Consider the following 13,666-nt stretch of genomic DNA (forward strand, 5'->3'; position numbering starts at 1 on the left):
AAGATGTACTGTGTGTCCTCCAGTCCTGAGAACTTTGCCTTGTTTGCCTATTGTGGCCCTTTGATTTATCTAAGTAAAACACGCCTTCAGCGTTAGCATCCTATTTCTTGTTTGAAGTCTCCAGTTTGTGACACTGGCACACCAGATCTAATCAAAAATAACAAGCCTCGGTGCCATCTTAGATACAGAGTTAAACTTCATGGCCCATATTGGTAAAGTTACCCAGACGGCTTTCTTCCACTTGCAAAACATTGCCATGGTGCAGCAAGACACTAATCCATGCCTTTATCACTAGTAGGTTACTACTACTGCAATGCACTTTTTATTGGTCTCCCCAAAAAGTATATAAAGAAACTGGAACTCATACAGAACACTCTCCCACTTCACCTGCTTGACAAAGCTGTCAGTATGACAGTATTAATGTCTGCTGTTGCATCTATTTATTCTCACAATATCTATTTTGACCTGGTTCAAATTAAAGCACTTTATGTTTTCTTTTCTTCTGTTGCTGCTGAATTTATTCCTACAGTCTTGTTTTACTTACAATTTGTATAAATGTGTTCCTCATTTCTCAGTTATTCTTCTACCTTTTTTGGCTGTTTGTATTTATTTATGATTTTTGTTCTGTGTATTCTATGTTTATTTAGTTGTTTCTTGCACTGTTTCTGTGACCATTTTTCATCTATTCTTGTTTCAGTTTTTTTCTGTATTTATTTCAGTTTCTTGCATTTATTTATGTTTCATTTTTCATCTATTCTTGTTTTAAATGCTCCAAATGTAAAGCACTTTGAGTTGCATTCTGTGTATGAAAGGTGCCATACAAATAAAGTGTATTATTATTATGTATTACTTAATAAAGGAAACAAGAACCAAGATCAAAAACCCTGGCTGTCCCATCACACTCATAGGAAAAATCAAAGCAAATTTCATGATGTAGGCTGAATTCTGTTTTCATTAAAGAAACTAATTTTTACAGAAATTGCTCTTCAAGCCCTGCCCTACTATGATGATCGTCAATATCTCACGTTTGAATCACAGTCTTGTATTGGAATGTCTATACAGTGGCATCTTGGAGGGAATGAGGGGGCTTTCACTCATGGTTTCAAACAAGATTTCTGTTAAGGATTCATTGTCAGGGCTTCCTTCTAGGTATTGTAAGCACAATTGATTTGAAGGCACAACTTTATAAGACAGCCTTTGTTAAACTGATTCCTCTTTGAACCCCACCAACGTTACTCCAAAAAATGTAGTGGATATAAATTCTCAGAACTAATCCAACGTTCATTCTCTGAATAATAATATAATCGTTGTTGACATTATTTTTCTGGGAAATTCTCAGGTGAAAAGAATTAGTCAGCTGACCCTGAGCTGTGTTGAAAGTTGTGTTTGCTTTGTCTTAGTTGTCTGTCAAATCCAGTAAAATCCAAGATGAGGTAACGTGTCTGGCAACAGGCTGAATGTGATTGCAGCAGAGTTCATCATGTATAAAAGCAGGTTCAACCAGGTCACAGTCAGACGCTTTCCTCAATTCTCACTGGACAGCATCAACACCCCAAAGAGAAGCCATGAAGCCAGTGACCGTGCTGTACGTTGTGCTGGTGATGATTGCACTGGTGTGCAGTAAGTACTGTTTAACTTTACTGTCACTTCATCTACCTCTGTGTTTCCTGTTGGATAAATCATCTTTGCTTATATAAACTGTAGTGTAGAAATAAGTTGTTTGCTGTTTTCTACTGTCATTGAATAGCAACTGTACTGTTTACTCGTTCCAGATGCTTATGCTGCATGTGAGAATGGAAGATGTACCAAGAAATGTAGTGGTAATGAATATAAAGACCGCAATTCATACTGTGGGGGTGGAAATATGTAAGTATAAATCTATAGACGGGTTTTCCTCCATAGACATCTTTGGTCCGTTTACTGTGTGCATGTGACTTGTGGCATGAAATTATATTTCTTTTGTCAGATGCTGTGTTCAAAAAGGGTGGTGAAGAACATCCGTAAAGGAAGATGTGGATCAAGCAACATGCCTTGTTGTTGTTTTAATTCTTTCATTTAAGTTTAGTTAAAACAGTCAGACACTTACACAAGATGGATTCATCATGATTTGCGTTTACGTGAGTTTGAATAAAATCAAATACCACAACTATAAGTATCTGTGAACTTATTTGTTTAGAAATGCACAAGTGTTTTACAGAAATTACTTGAATGTGCTTATTCTATTGTCCAGGAACCTTGACATCATACAAGGAAACACACTTTACAAAAGGAATGTTGATGCAAATTCATTTTCTTTACGATTCATATATTCAGTTGATCACTTGATTATGTTAGGTCTATCTGGCTATGCTGGCTGTTTATGGCTGTTTATGCATAATGCTTAATGAATGGTTGTTAAAATTATTTTGTAATTTATTTTCAAATTTCCTGCAAGTCACTTTGGATTTAACAAATACTTTAAAATTAACCTCAACTTTAACTTTGTCGTTGCAATGTTGTTGTTTTCAACACATCCAACGATAAATTATGTGAAATTCTCTTCTATTTCACCACAATTTCTTATGACAGTATTGATGCATAACTGTCTGATTGGTCAGTTGTGTTGTATTATCCTTAAATAAATAGGGTACAAAGTAACTATGGAGGACTAAATGTGCCATCATTAAATAAGTAAATAAATACATAAATAAATAGACATCTCTTAAGTAATGTGAAGTTGCATGTCTTTCAAAAGATATACACATTTCATTTAAATTATGTGACACATTTCAATTTAAATGCAAAGGGGAGGGTCATAACCCATTACATGGAGCTGTCCTTATGTGCTTGAGGCACTGATTGTGATTGGACACTTCAGAGCTAACTGTCAGACCTGAGCTGTCAATCAAGTAGTAGACATATTCAGTCTTATTGAAACACAAATGGGCCACTTTGAAAACAATTTCACCAGATATATTTTTGTTAACATGTGGCCTGTTCTCAGTCACGTTCGTTGAAGCAAGTGCATGATCAGGCACAGAGTATGCCTGCAGGTAGGCATGCAGGTATAACACTCACAGACGCACGCACGCACGGACGCAGGCAGACACGCACGCATAGACACACACAGGCAGGCAGACACAGACCAACGCAGGCAGGAAGGCAGGCACACAGATGTATGCACACAGGCAGGCACACACAGACACAGGCAGACACAGGCAGGCTGGCACGCACGCACAGATGCAGGTACGCAGGCACACCTCTAGACAGAGAATGATGCAGGTAGAACACACACTCACACACACACACTACTCACACACTACTCACACACTACTCACACACACACATTACTCAACACTCCAGCTGCCAAGCAAAAGGGAGGTTCTTTCTTCCACCACACTTGTCATTTAGTTTGTCACTGGATCTCCCACCTTAATGACGTGTGGGCAGCTCTGAGTGTCTGTCTGTATTGTGTTCCTCTGTAGAAAGAACTGCTCTAAGTGTCTGTAATGTATCCCTCTGTAAGAGCTGCGTGTCGTGGGAGTGCTATTGGGGAGCGTTCCTGGTGGACGGGCCAGTGCTGAACTGCCTCCACGCTTGAAAGTGACGAAGCGTGTCGCTGCCACACTGGCCGGTAGCGACGTGTTGTCTGGATTGGGAAGACTCCTCTTGGTGTGGGTTGATCTATTGCTGTGGATTCTATATGTGGGGTGTGGTTGTAGTATTGCAAACTGATACCTTTTGGGGGGGGGAGGCATGTATCTTGCTTTTGTGTGGACATTGTGTGGGGGCTTTCATGTTAGACATGGATGGCTATTAGTGGGGTTTATGCCTATCGCATAGTGGAGGTCTATGTACAGTGGCTCTGTGCTTACCTTCTTGTATCCAATCTCTCTGTGGCAAATAAACATTTGTATAACAACCTCTGATTGAGTGTTGCCTGTGACCTGAGTGTTGTTGTACAAGGGGGTGTTTTTAATGACAATCTGTGTTAACACAGTACACCGATAACAATAACAGTAATGATAATAATGTTGAAAATAATATACAAGGATGATGTCAATGACGTAAGTCATTAAGTAACAAAAAAACAAACATTAAGTAGTCAAAAATAACATTGCATGTTTTTAAGATCTCAATACATAAAAAAACACTGAACATGATGAAGATCTGCTGATGGTCCCTTGGCAGGGGCCATCCTGGTCCACGTATGTGGGAGAACAACTAAATACTGATGACACAAAGAGCACAACATGTGTATGAGACACACACACACACACACACACACACACACACACACACACACACTGCTTAAGGGAACACTAAAGTAACACATCCTAGATCTGAATGAAATCATCTCATTAACAAGTCAAAATGATGCTGAGCAGTGCGTGTGGCCTCCACATGCCTGTATGACCCTCCCTACACCGCCTGGTCCTGACGAGGTGGCGAGGTGCGCCTGAGGGATCTCCTCCCAGACCTGGACTCAAGCATCCTCCGACTCCTGGAAAGTCTGGTGCAACATGGCGTGGGTGGACAGAGCGAGACATGATGTCCCAGATGTGCTCAATTGGATTCAGGTCTGTGGAACGGGCAGGCCAGTCCATAGCATCAATGCCTTCCTCTTGCACTGCTGAGACACTCCCTCCAGCCACATGAGGTCTAGCATTGTCTTGCATTAGGAGGAACGCAGGGCCAACCGCACCAGCATATGGTCTCACAAAGGGTCTGAGGATCTCATCTCGGTACCTAATGGCAGTCAGGCTACCTCTGGCGAGCACATGGAGGGCTGTGCGCCCCCCCCCAAAAAGACACCATTACTGACCCCCCAAAAAGACACCATTACTGACCCCCCAAAAAGACACCATTACTGACCCCCCAAAAAGACACCATTACTGACCCCCCAAAAAGACACCTTTACTGACCCCCCGCCAAACCGGTCATGCTGGAGGATGTTGCAGGCAGCAGATTGTTCTCCAGACTCTGTCACGTCTGTCACATGTGCTCAGTGTGAACCAGCTTTCATCTGTGAAGAGCACAGGGCTCCGGTGCTGAACAGTGTTCTCTGGAAAATGCCAAATGTCCTGCACGGTGTTGGGCTATAAGCACAAATCCCACCTGTGGTCGTCGGGCCCTCATACCACCCTCATGGAGTCTGTTTCTGAGCGTTTGAGCAGACATGCACATTTGTGGCTTGCTGGAGGTCATTTTGCAGGGCTATATAGTGGGGGTGTTGAGTTATGGGTTCTCGTGTTCTCATCAATTGTTATTTGTATTACTTTATGGTGCTGATTTGTATCTTATTGTGTCAATTATACTAATTTTAAGTGTTATGTGGGTTAGGGGAAATGCACTTAAGGAACTCTTTGATATAAATATCCGCAGAGTGGATGCAAATAAAACAAAACTTTGAATTTCCACAGGCGCGGGTTCATATCCCGTCTGCGGTGTGTCAAAATAATTAAAAACATTCAGAAGTTTCCTGTGTGTGTTTAAGCAGTTAGAAAGGCGTTTATCAAATAAATAAGGATGAGGAAACACGCATTTTCTTCTTTCTCCTTTTTTTCCTTTTCTTCTCTTTTCTCCTTTTCCTTCTCCCCCCTCTTAGATGGCCTTATGGACACCAGCTTGCAGTGATGCAAGCTCTGCATCGGTCCGTCGTGGTGAAGAAGAAGCTGAGTCAAAAGGCGAGGCTCTCTATTTACCAGTCAATCTACGTTCCTACCCTCACCTATGGTCACGTACTATGGGTAGTGATCGAAAGAACGAGATCGCGAATACAAGTGGCTGAAATGAGCTTTCTCCGCAGGGTGTCCGGGCTCTCCCTTAGAGATAGGGTAAGAAGCTTGGTCAGGGAGGGGCTCAGAGTAGAACGGCTGCTCCTCCGCGTCGCGAGGAGCCAGCTGAGGTGACTCGGGCATCTGATTAGGATGCCTCCTGGACGCCTCCCTGGTGAGGTGTTCTGGGCACGTCCCACTGGGAAGAGGCCCCGGGGAAGACCCAGGACACGCTGGAGGGACTATGTCTCTTGGCTGGCCTGGGAACGCCTCTGGGTCCCCCAGGAAGAGCTGGTGGAAGTGGCCGTGGAGAGGGAAGCCTGACACGGAAAACACGGCCTCTTGGGGCTTATTGCTTAAATAATTGACCGCAGAACGTTGGGAAGCCCCATTCAAGTGAATGAGGCATTGCACAGCATTAAGAACAGCCGTGTAATAATGATCCTTAACAGAGAGTTCATATTTGGGAAAATATCATCAGGGCAGCTGTCAAGTAGGCCTACACTCAATATGGATGAAAAGTCACTCCTTCCTGTGTTTATTTTGCGATGTAACTGCTGAATAAAAACAGTGAATTCAGATTCCTCAATTGATACTCCATAATGATCGCATGTGGTCTTTAGCTGCTCTTTAAGACCGAACATTTGGGAATCTTTGGAAAAGGACGCTACTGCTTGCATGACCTTGAGTTCAACTCAGTAATCTGTCTGTCCAGAATATTGTTCCAAAGTTGCCTCGGGTCACTGTCACTCTTGATGTTGGATGTTTTCCCCAATAAATTTGTGACTAGAGTATCGGCCAATTTTAACGGCAGTTTTTTTTGTAGTGATGCACTCACATCCCAATTACTAACATCATGCTTAATCATCATCTCTTCAGTTAGCTTGAGCACTTTAACTGTGTGAAATACCCAATTAAATCATTCTATGACTCCTTTTGTATTTAATGTGTAGTACAGTCTTTATGAGAATCAGGGCCGTGGAGAGACTGTGCTGACCAGAAGAGTTTACCTGGCCAGGGACGACTCTCCTGAACCTTCACGTCCTGGAACACAGTAATTGGTCAGATATGGATTTTGTCAGTGTTGTTTTTTTTCTTCTCAGAATACTCGATAGTTTTCAAGATGATAGGCAAGAAATTCTGGATGTGCTCCTGAGCTTTGAAGACTGAACAGTAAATAACAGAGTCTTTAACCAAGCAGGTTTCTTGGGTCATGAGGGGGTCTCGATGATTGGGCGTGTGGATGACTGGTTATAGAGATGACTGGTTATTGATGCCTCACTCTGCTCTGCCTGTCTGCTGCCTCTACAGCTCTGCCTGTCTGCTGCCTCTACAGCTCTGCCTGTCTGCTGCCTCTACAGCTCTTCCTGTCTGCTGCCTCACTCTGCTCTGCCTGTCTGCTGCCTCTACAGCTCTTCCTGTCTGCTGCCTCACTCTACTCTGCCTGTCTGCTGCCTCTACAGCTCTTCCTGTCTGCTGCCTCACTCTGTTCTTCCTGTCTGCTGCCTCACGCTGCTCTGCCTGTCTGCTGCCTCTACAGCTCTTCCTGTCTGCTGCCTCACTCTGCTCTGCCTGTCTGCTGCCTCTACAGCTCTTCCTGTCTGCTGCCTCGCTCTGCTCTGCCTGTCTGCTGCCTCTACAGCTCTGCCTGTCTGCTGCCTCACTCTGCTCTGCCTGTCTGCTGCCTCTACAGCTCTTCCTGTCTGCTGCCTCACTCTGTTCTTCCTGTCTGCTGCCTCACGCTGCTCTGCCTGTCTGCTGCCTCTACAGCTCTGCCTGTGCTGCCTCACTCTGCTCTTCCTGTCTGCTGCCTCACGCTGCTATGCCTGTGCTGCCTCTACAGCTTTGCCTGTGCTGCCTCACTCTGCTCTTCCCATCTGCTGACTCACTGTCTCTAGATGTCTGCTCTTCTGCTCGAGGGATTTCCACATAATAATTTGACCATCCCTCCCCGCCTTGTTTTGTGGCGAGTTTCAATTCCCTGAAAAAGATCAATACAGTACAGTGCAGTGTGCATGGAGGCGAGGTGATTATTCCTGCTCTGTCAAGAAACTGCTGGAGCAAAAACATGAGCTGAGAGGAAAATTCAACGTGTTTGGAATATTTATTGTTTGGAGCTCAGTTGGAGCCTTTGTCCTGGTCCACGGCCCTCCTGTGCTCAAACTGCAACGCCTCACACAGTAATGTTGCAGCTCAAATGTTCAAAGGATACAAATGACAGATAATTACAACAACGACAACACCACCACACAAACAAAATAGTTATAAATGGGACAGATTAGCTGCAATCACAAACATTCAGGAGGAGGATGGGTTCATCTGTTATAGCACCATTCATCTACATAGGACTGAGAGCTGTGTGTGAAACCCTGAGCAGAGTGGTGTGTGTGTGTGTGTGTTTATGAGGGATCTATCTCTATCCGTCCGGCTATCTAACAAATGAGAGAAAGAGAAACATGAACAGGAAACCACAATTCTGTTAAAACAAAAATCTTTATTTTTTCCTCCCTCCAGTTCATATCAATATTTTTTTTTACTTCACTTAATGGATTTTGAAGAAGAAGAAAAAAAAGATACACAAAGAAAGTCAAAAACAGACAGAAACTGAGACTGGACAAAGCAGAAGACTCACGGCACAGATCCCAGTGGAGGCGGAAGACCAACGTTCTGTTATATGGTGGTGCATTCTGGGTAGTGTAATACACACAAAGATGTTTTTTGGGCCTGGGTTACATAATAGAAACCAACATGCCTGCCTGCCAGGTCAGAGAAACACACACAAAGAGATACACACACACACACACACACAGACACCAATAAGCATTGCCATACAGACACTCAAGAGGTGCCAGGGTGGGCTCCCAGCTCCCTGACACTCAGAGGCATGTCTGAGTGGCTGTCTGGACTGGCATACAGGGCTCTCCTCAGAGGGACGGAGAATAGCGAGAGGAGCGGAGGAGAGGTGTGGAGGAGAGAGGGGTGGAGGAGAGGAGAGAGGGGTGGAGGAGGGAGGAGACCAGGGCAGAGAGACGTAGAGAGAAAGTCTACCGGTAGAATCAACACTAACCCCATTGATCAAGACTGATTGGCTGAACTGCCTTCTCTGACATCTTGCACTGACACTAAAACATAGTTACCTGTTTGTTTTTAGTTGGACGGTTGTGACATTTTCTTATATACATGATTGCATACATGTGATGGCTGTCTGTGCAGTGCTGTTACACAATGCTGGTGACACCTGGGTAGACGAGAGAGCAGTAATCCTCACTGGCATCTACTCACAGTCCTCTCAGACGAGACAAAACAAACCTGAAGAGGCCCTGTACTCTCCTCCTTTCTCCTCCCCTTTCTCTCAACCCTGGCTCCTCTCCTCATCCCTGGCTCCTCTCTGGTTCGTGTGAACAGACAACATGAAGAGATGTCAGACAGTCAGACCTGGCTGCCAGCCGTGAGTGTTCCTGTCAGTTATGTTCCTCTGTACAACAGCCTGTATTTACTCCTGGATGATGGACAAGACAAACGCCAGGAGCAGGGCTGCAATCCACAGAAGCCAAGTATGTGCATGTGTGTGATTGACAAGCAGGTATCTATCTATGTATCTATCAATCATCCATCCATCCATTTACACTAGCAATCAATCAATCAAATATCCATCCATATCTATCTACCTATCTATCCATCTATCTATACTAGCAATCAATCAATCATATATCCATCCATCCATCTATCTATACTAGCAATTAATCAAATATGTATCTTTCCATATCCACCTATCTATTTACACTAGCAAGCAATCAATTATCTATCCATCCATATATCCATCTATGTTCATCTATCTATCTATCTATCTATCTATCTATCTATCTATCTATCTATCTATCTATCTATACTAGCAATAAATCAATCAAATATCCATCCATATATATCTATCCATCTATCTATACTAGCAATCAATCAAATACCCATCCATCCATATCAGTCTATCTATCTACACTTGCAATCAATCAAATATCTATCCATCCATATATCCATCTATTTATCATCGAACATATCTTCCTACCTTTTCCTAAATAAATAACTACATGAAAATACAAATTAATTAAACTGTATACTTCCTGAACAACCTCATATTATGTACCTAAAACCTTTTAAGTTAATTAAGACCTTTTATCGTAAAACATCTTGTTGTGTGAAACAAGTTTCTCCTTTACTGTAATGACCTACATAAACTCAGAGCTTTCCCCTACAATGTTGTCTATAGATGCACTCATGAACAAGACCAATTCAGAACCAGGCTGGTTAACAGTAGATAACAACTAGAGAGTGTACAATTTCTGGGAAAATTGTAGGGTGTGCTTGCTTGCATCGGTTGCAGGTGGGTCCGTCACGTTAAGTTTTTACCTTCTGGTGATATTTTCAAGCATTAAGCCCACTCATATTGAATATTTAATTACAGTAACAACCACCTTTGAACCAAGCGGAACCCCCTTTGAAATAAGCTATTATAAAAACCTTGTCACTGGCAGTATTTCAGATGGAATTGCGATTCAAACAGTACCATCTGCCAACTGAAAATATGCCCCCAAAAACGTAAATAAGCTTGACATTTATTTAGGGGAAAATAGCTAATTCAAAAGAAGTTTGCTACGGGCAAGCTGCTGTTGCTAGCCAAACTGCACTGAGGGGCTTGTTTGAAAGTGCCGGAAAATGGAACGTTTCTTTTGACTTTAAGTTTAGGCTGTGGCACTGAAGCCAGCGTAGCACCACACAAGCTTGAGTTAGTAAATATATTATTGAATGTGAAATTACTAGTGCTGTCAAACGATTAAAATATTTAATTAAATAAATAATTATTTCGCGATTAATCGCATTAATGTCATAGTTAACTTGCGATTAATCGCAATTAATTGCACATTTTTATCTATTCTAAATGTCTTTTGGTTTCTTGTCCTATAACATTTTCTCATTTTAATGCTCTTATCAACATGGAAAAGTGGATCGGATTGCTTAGTGCAAATGTTTTTTTTTTTTTTTTTAAACAACATTGCAATCGCCTGGCTTTGACGAGGTGGCGGAGAATTCGCATGTGCTTGGCCTTCAAGTGGTATTTTAAACTGGACGTGCCTTCGATGATCAGTTCAGTTAACATCGACAAAACACACAGATCACTTTGGTCTTGTCAATGGAACCATTTGGCAACTTTTTAAAAGTAAACTTTCCATTCAGAATCTTATTGGCACTCAAAACGTAACTTTAGCCTAATAATCTTTAGCCGGCTCGCAAGCCCAAACAAGTGTGTGCGAAGTGCCTGTTGTTTTATTTCCGGTCTAGCTAGACCCAGTGTGGTGTTTTTCTAAAGTCAGTAGTTGTTGCAACAGCATGTGAAAAAAACTACAAAGTTTGGCCAAAAAGAACCTTCATCTCGTAATAAAAAAATGTACGCAGTTAAAATGGGTTTGCGTTAACGCCGTTAATAATGCGTTTAACTGACAGCACTAGACATTACTTACTGTACATGCAAGTCTTGATTTGCTTAAATGTACATGTATGATGCTGCTAGTACAGCCCGGCATGATATGATGCTCGCTGTGCAACAGCACATCTATGCATGTCGTATCCATGCGGCGTTGCTAACGTGTTCTGACGTTAGCACTGAGTTCCCTTTGTTGACACAAGGCACTTTTTGCCATAAAAACGCACTTTCAGCCTAAACCGTGCAACGGAACGTAAATAAAAAGACAAGCAACTCTACCAAGTCTCTACCAAGAAACTTTTGACACCAACGTTGTCTATGTAGTCCAAATATCCTCAGGGCTGGGAAAATAATAAATATATATGAAAGAGAACAAAGGCTTGAGCACATCCAATTACCCCCTTTCCACCAATGCAAACATAGTTCTGGGTTGTTGCTAATGCTGGTTTGCAGTTTGTTTTTCCACTAGCTAGAGAGCTACGTCTCTGGGCTCAGATCATGTTAGCCAGTTAACTTTTTGCATCCTTGTTTGCACTATCAGTTTTACAATAAACAAACTAAAGGGTGGGGATGGCACTAGCCAGCACAAGATGGAACCAGCCAGCTACTATGGGATGTTTATAATTTTAGAATTGGTTTTGTGAATGACCTATATGACGGGCACAGGTCAAAAACGGGCAGCAACAAAAATCGGGATTGACTAAACAATCTTCCCGATTCTAGCTCAGTACTCAGTACATAGTTAGTGTAGTTGTATCTTCCCGATTCTAGTAGCCTAATCCTGCCCTGGCGAGTCTTGCCTGTGCTTTCATGTCTGAGAAACAGATACATAGTACCGTTACTGGGACCCCCTGCGTGAACTTTGACCTTTGCTCAGTATTAACCTGATGCTCAGTACATAGTTCGTGTAGCTGTCTGTTGCTAGCTAACTAGTCCTTTACAATCACCAACAGTTAGTTTTCATTGGCTTCATCCTACAGTATGCCCCCAGCTTGCAGGGGTGTTCATCATAAGCCCCCAGATACACGGTATCCAAAAGTAACATATCAGTATTACTTAAATATAATTATACAATATAACAATTAGTTTATGGTGTCTTTAAAAAGACAAGGTCACAGCTTCAGTATATAAATAAATAAATACAAAAAACTGACTAGACTACTTATTTAATTGAAGGGAAAACAAAAAACAAGATTTCTCTTTCTTCTACTTCTGAAGACAGTTAACTCAGCCCACATCACAGCTGAGGCCAAACCTTTTCAGAGCCTAAAATCAATGTTCAATTAGAAGTGTCTTGGATGAGGCACGATGAATTATGCCATCAATCACAAGACCTTGCTATAGACAGCTGATCAATCCAGACTTTAGCACCGCTGGGTGAAAGCGAGCCATTGATGACAATTCAATCGAATGTATTGATCAGTCACTGGGTAGTGTGGGTGTGTAGTGTTGATGTTAGCTGAATCCAAACCAAACTCCATGTAGGACCAAAGACAAATACATTCAGCCTGTCACTAGGTATCTACTGCTGACTTTGACCTGGACCAATGGCTCTGACATCAGCTCAGGTACTGCACTTACATTCTTTAGATGTACAATTTCCCGTCTAGATCATCTGTGTTATTCCAGCAGGTTCTGGAATGGATTTCTCAGCACATTTAGACCAATCACACTGATCAGCTCCTGTACTGTACAGACTCAGCTACAGCCAGACTGCTCCACAGTGATCTTTTTATTCTGTGGCCATGTTTGTAGTCCTGACAGCCAGAAGAAACTACACTACAACTCCTAACTACATCATCTTTATCAAGATGTCCCTGCTGTAGAATTGGACCTGAGTGAGGTGTGCTGTTCAGCCCAGGGTGAGATGGTAACCAGCAGAGTGGAGACTCCCTATAAGGAATGAGCTGCTCTCAGGACACAACCAGATACATTTAACATTTCTCTCTGCTCCTCTCTAGGTCTCTCTCCCTCTGTCTCCCTCTCTCCCATGCTTTCTCTCTCGGTCTCTCTCCCTCTCCTCCCCTCCTTCCCAGCCTCTCTCTCTCCACCTCTCCCTCCCAGTCTGTCTCTTTCTCTCTCCCCCAGCCTCCCTCTCTCTCCGTTTTGAAGTTGGTTCATGTTCGAATCAATGGTGCATTTATGGAGACACTCAAACCTTGTTTTTTCTGTTTGTACAAATGTACACCCTTCAATCAAATGGTTTAATCCATGCCCCCCCCCACCGTCCCCACCGTCCCCTTCAAACCCAAACAATGATACAGTTGTATTTCTTTTCTTCAAAATTCACCCATAAGAGACATTGACGTGCTTTTTTTCAATCCCACATTGAGAAACATGACAGTATGTTATCCATATTTTAACTTTTTTTTTTCTTCCTTTTTTTTCTTCATTATGGACAGAGTATGTACATACAGATGATGAATTGAGCTGTGTG

At 42.5% G+C, this 13,666-nt stretch overlaps 1 long non-coding RNA gene across 1 annotated transcript; it reads left to right on the forward strand.

Annotated features, from left to right (window-relative positions):
- The first annotated feature begins 1,471 nt into the window (after nucleotides 1-1,471).
- Nucleotides 1,472-2,146, forward strand: LOC146300334 (uncharacterized). Its single transcript, XR_014765125.1, has 3 exons — nucleotides 1,472-1,620; nucleotides 1,773-1,866; nucleotides 1,967-2,146. It is a non-coding gene; the product is annotated as an uncharacterized LOC146300334 (long non-coding RNA).
- Nucleotides 2,147-13,666: the final 11,520 nt, after the last annotated feature.

This window comes from Hypomesus nipponensis, chromosome 2 (assembly GCF_054491055.1).
Source record: "Hypomesus nipponensis isolate SF chromosome 2, ASM5449105v1, whole genome shotgun sequence".
NCBI lineage: Eukaryota > Metazoa > Chordata > Actinopteri > Osmeriformes > Osmeridae > Hypomesus > Hypomesus nipponensis.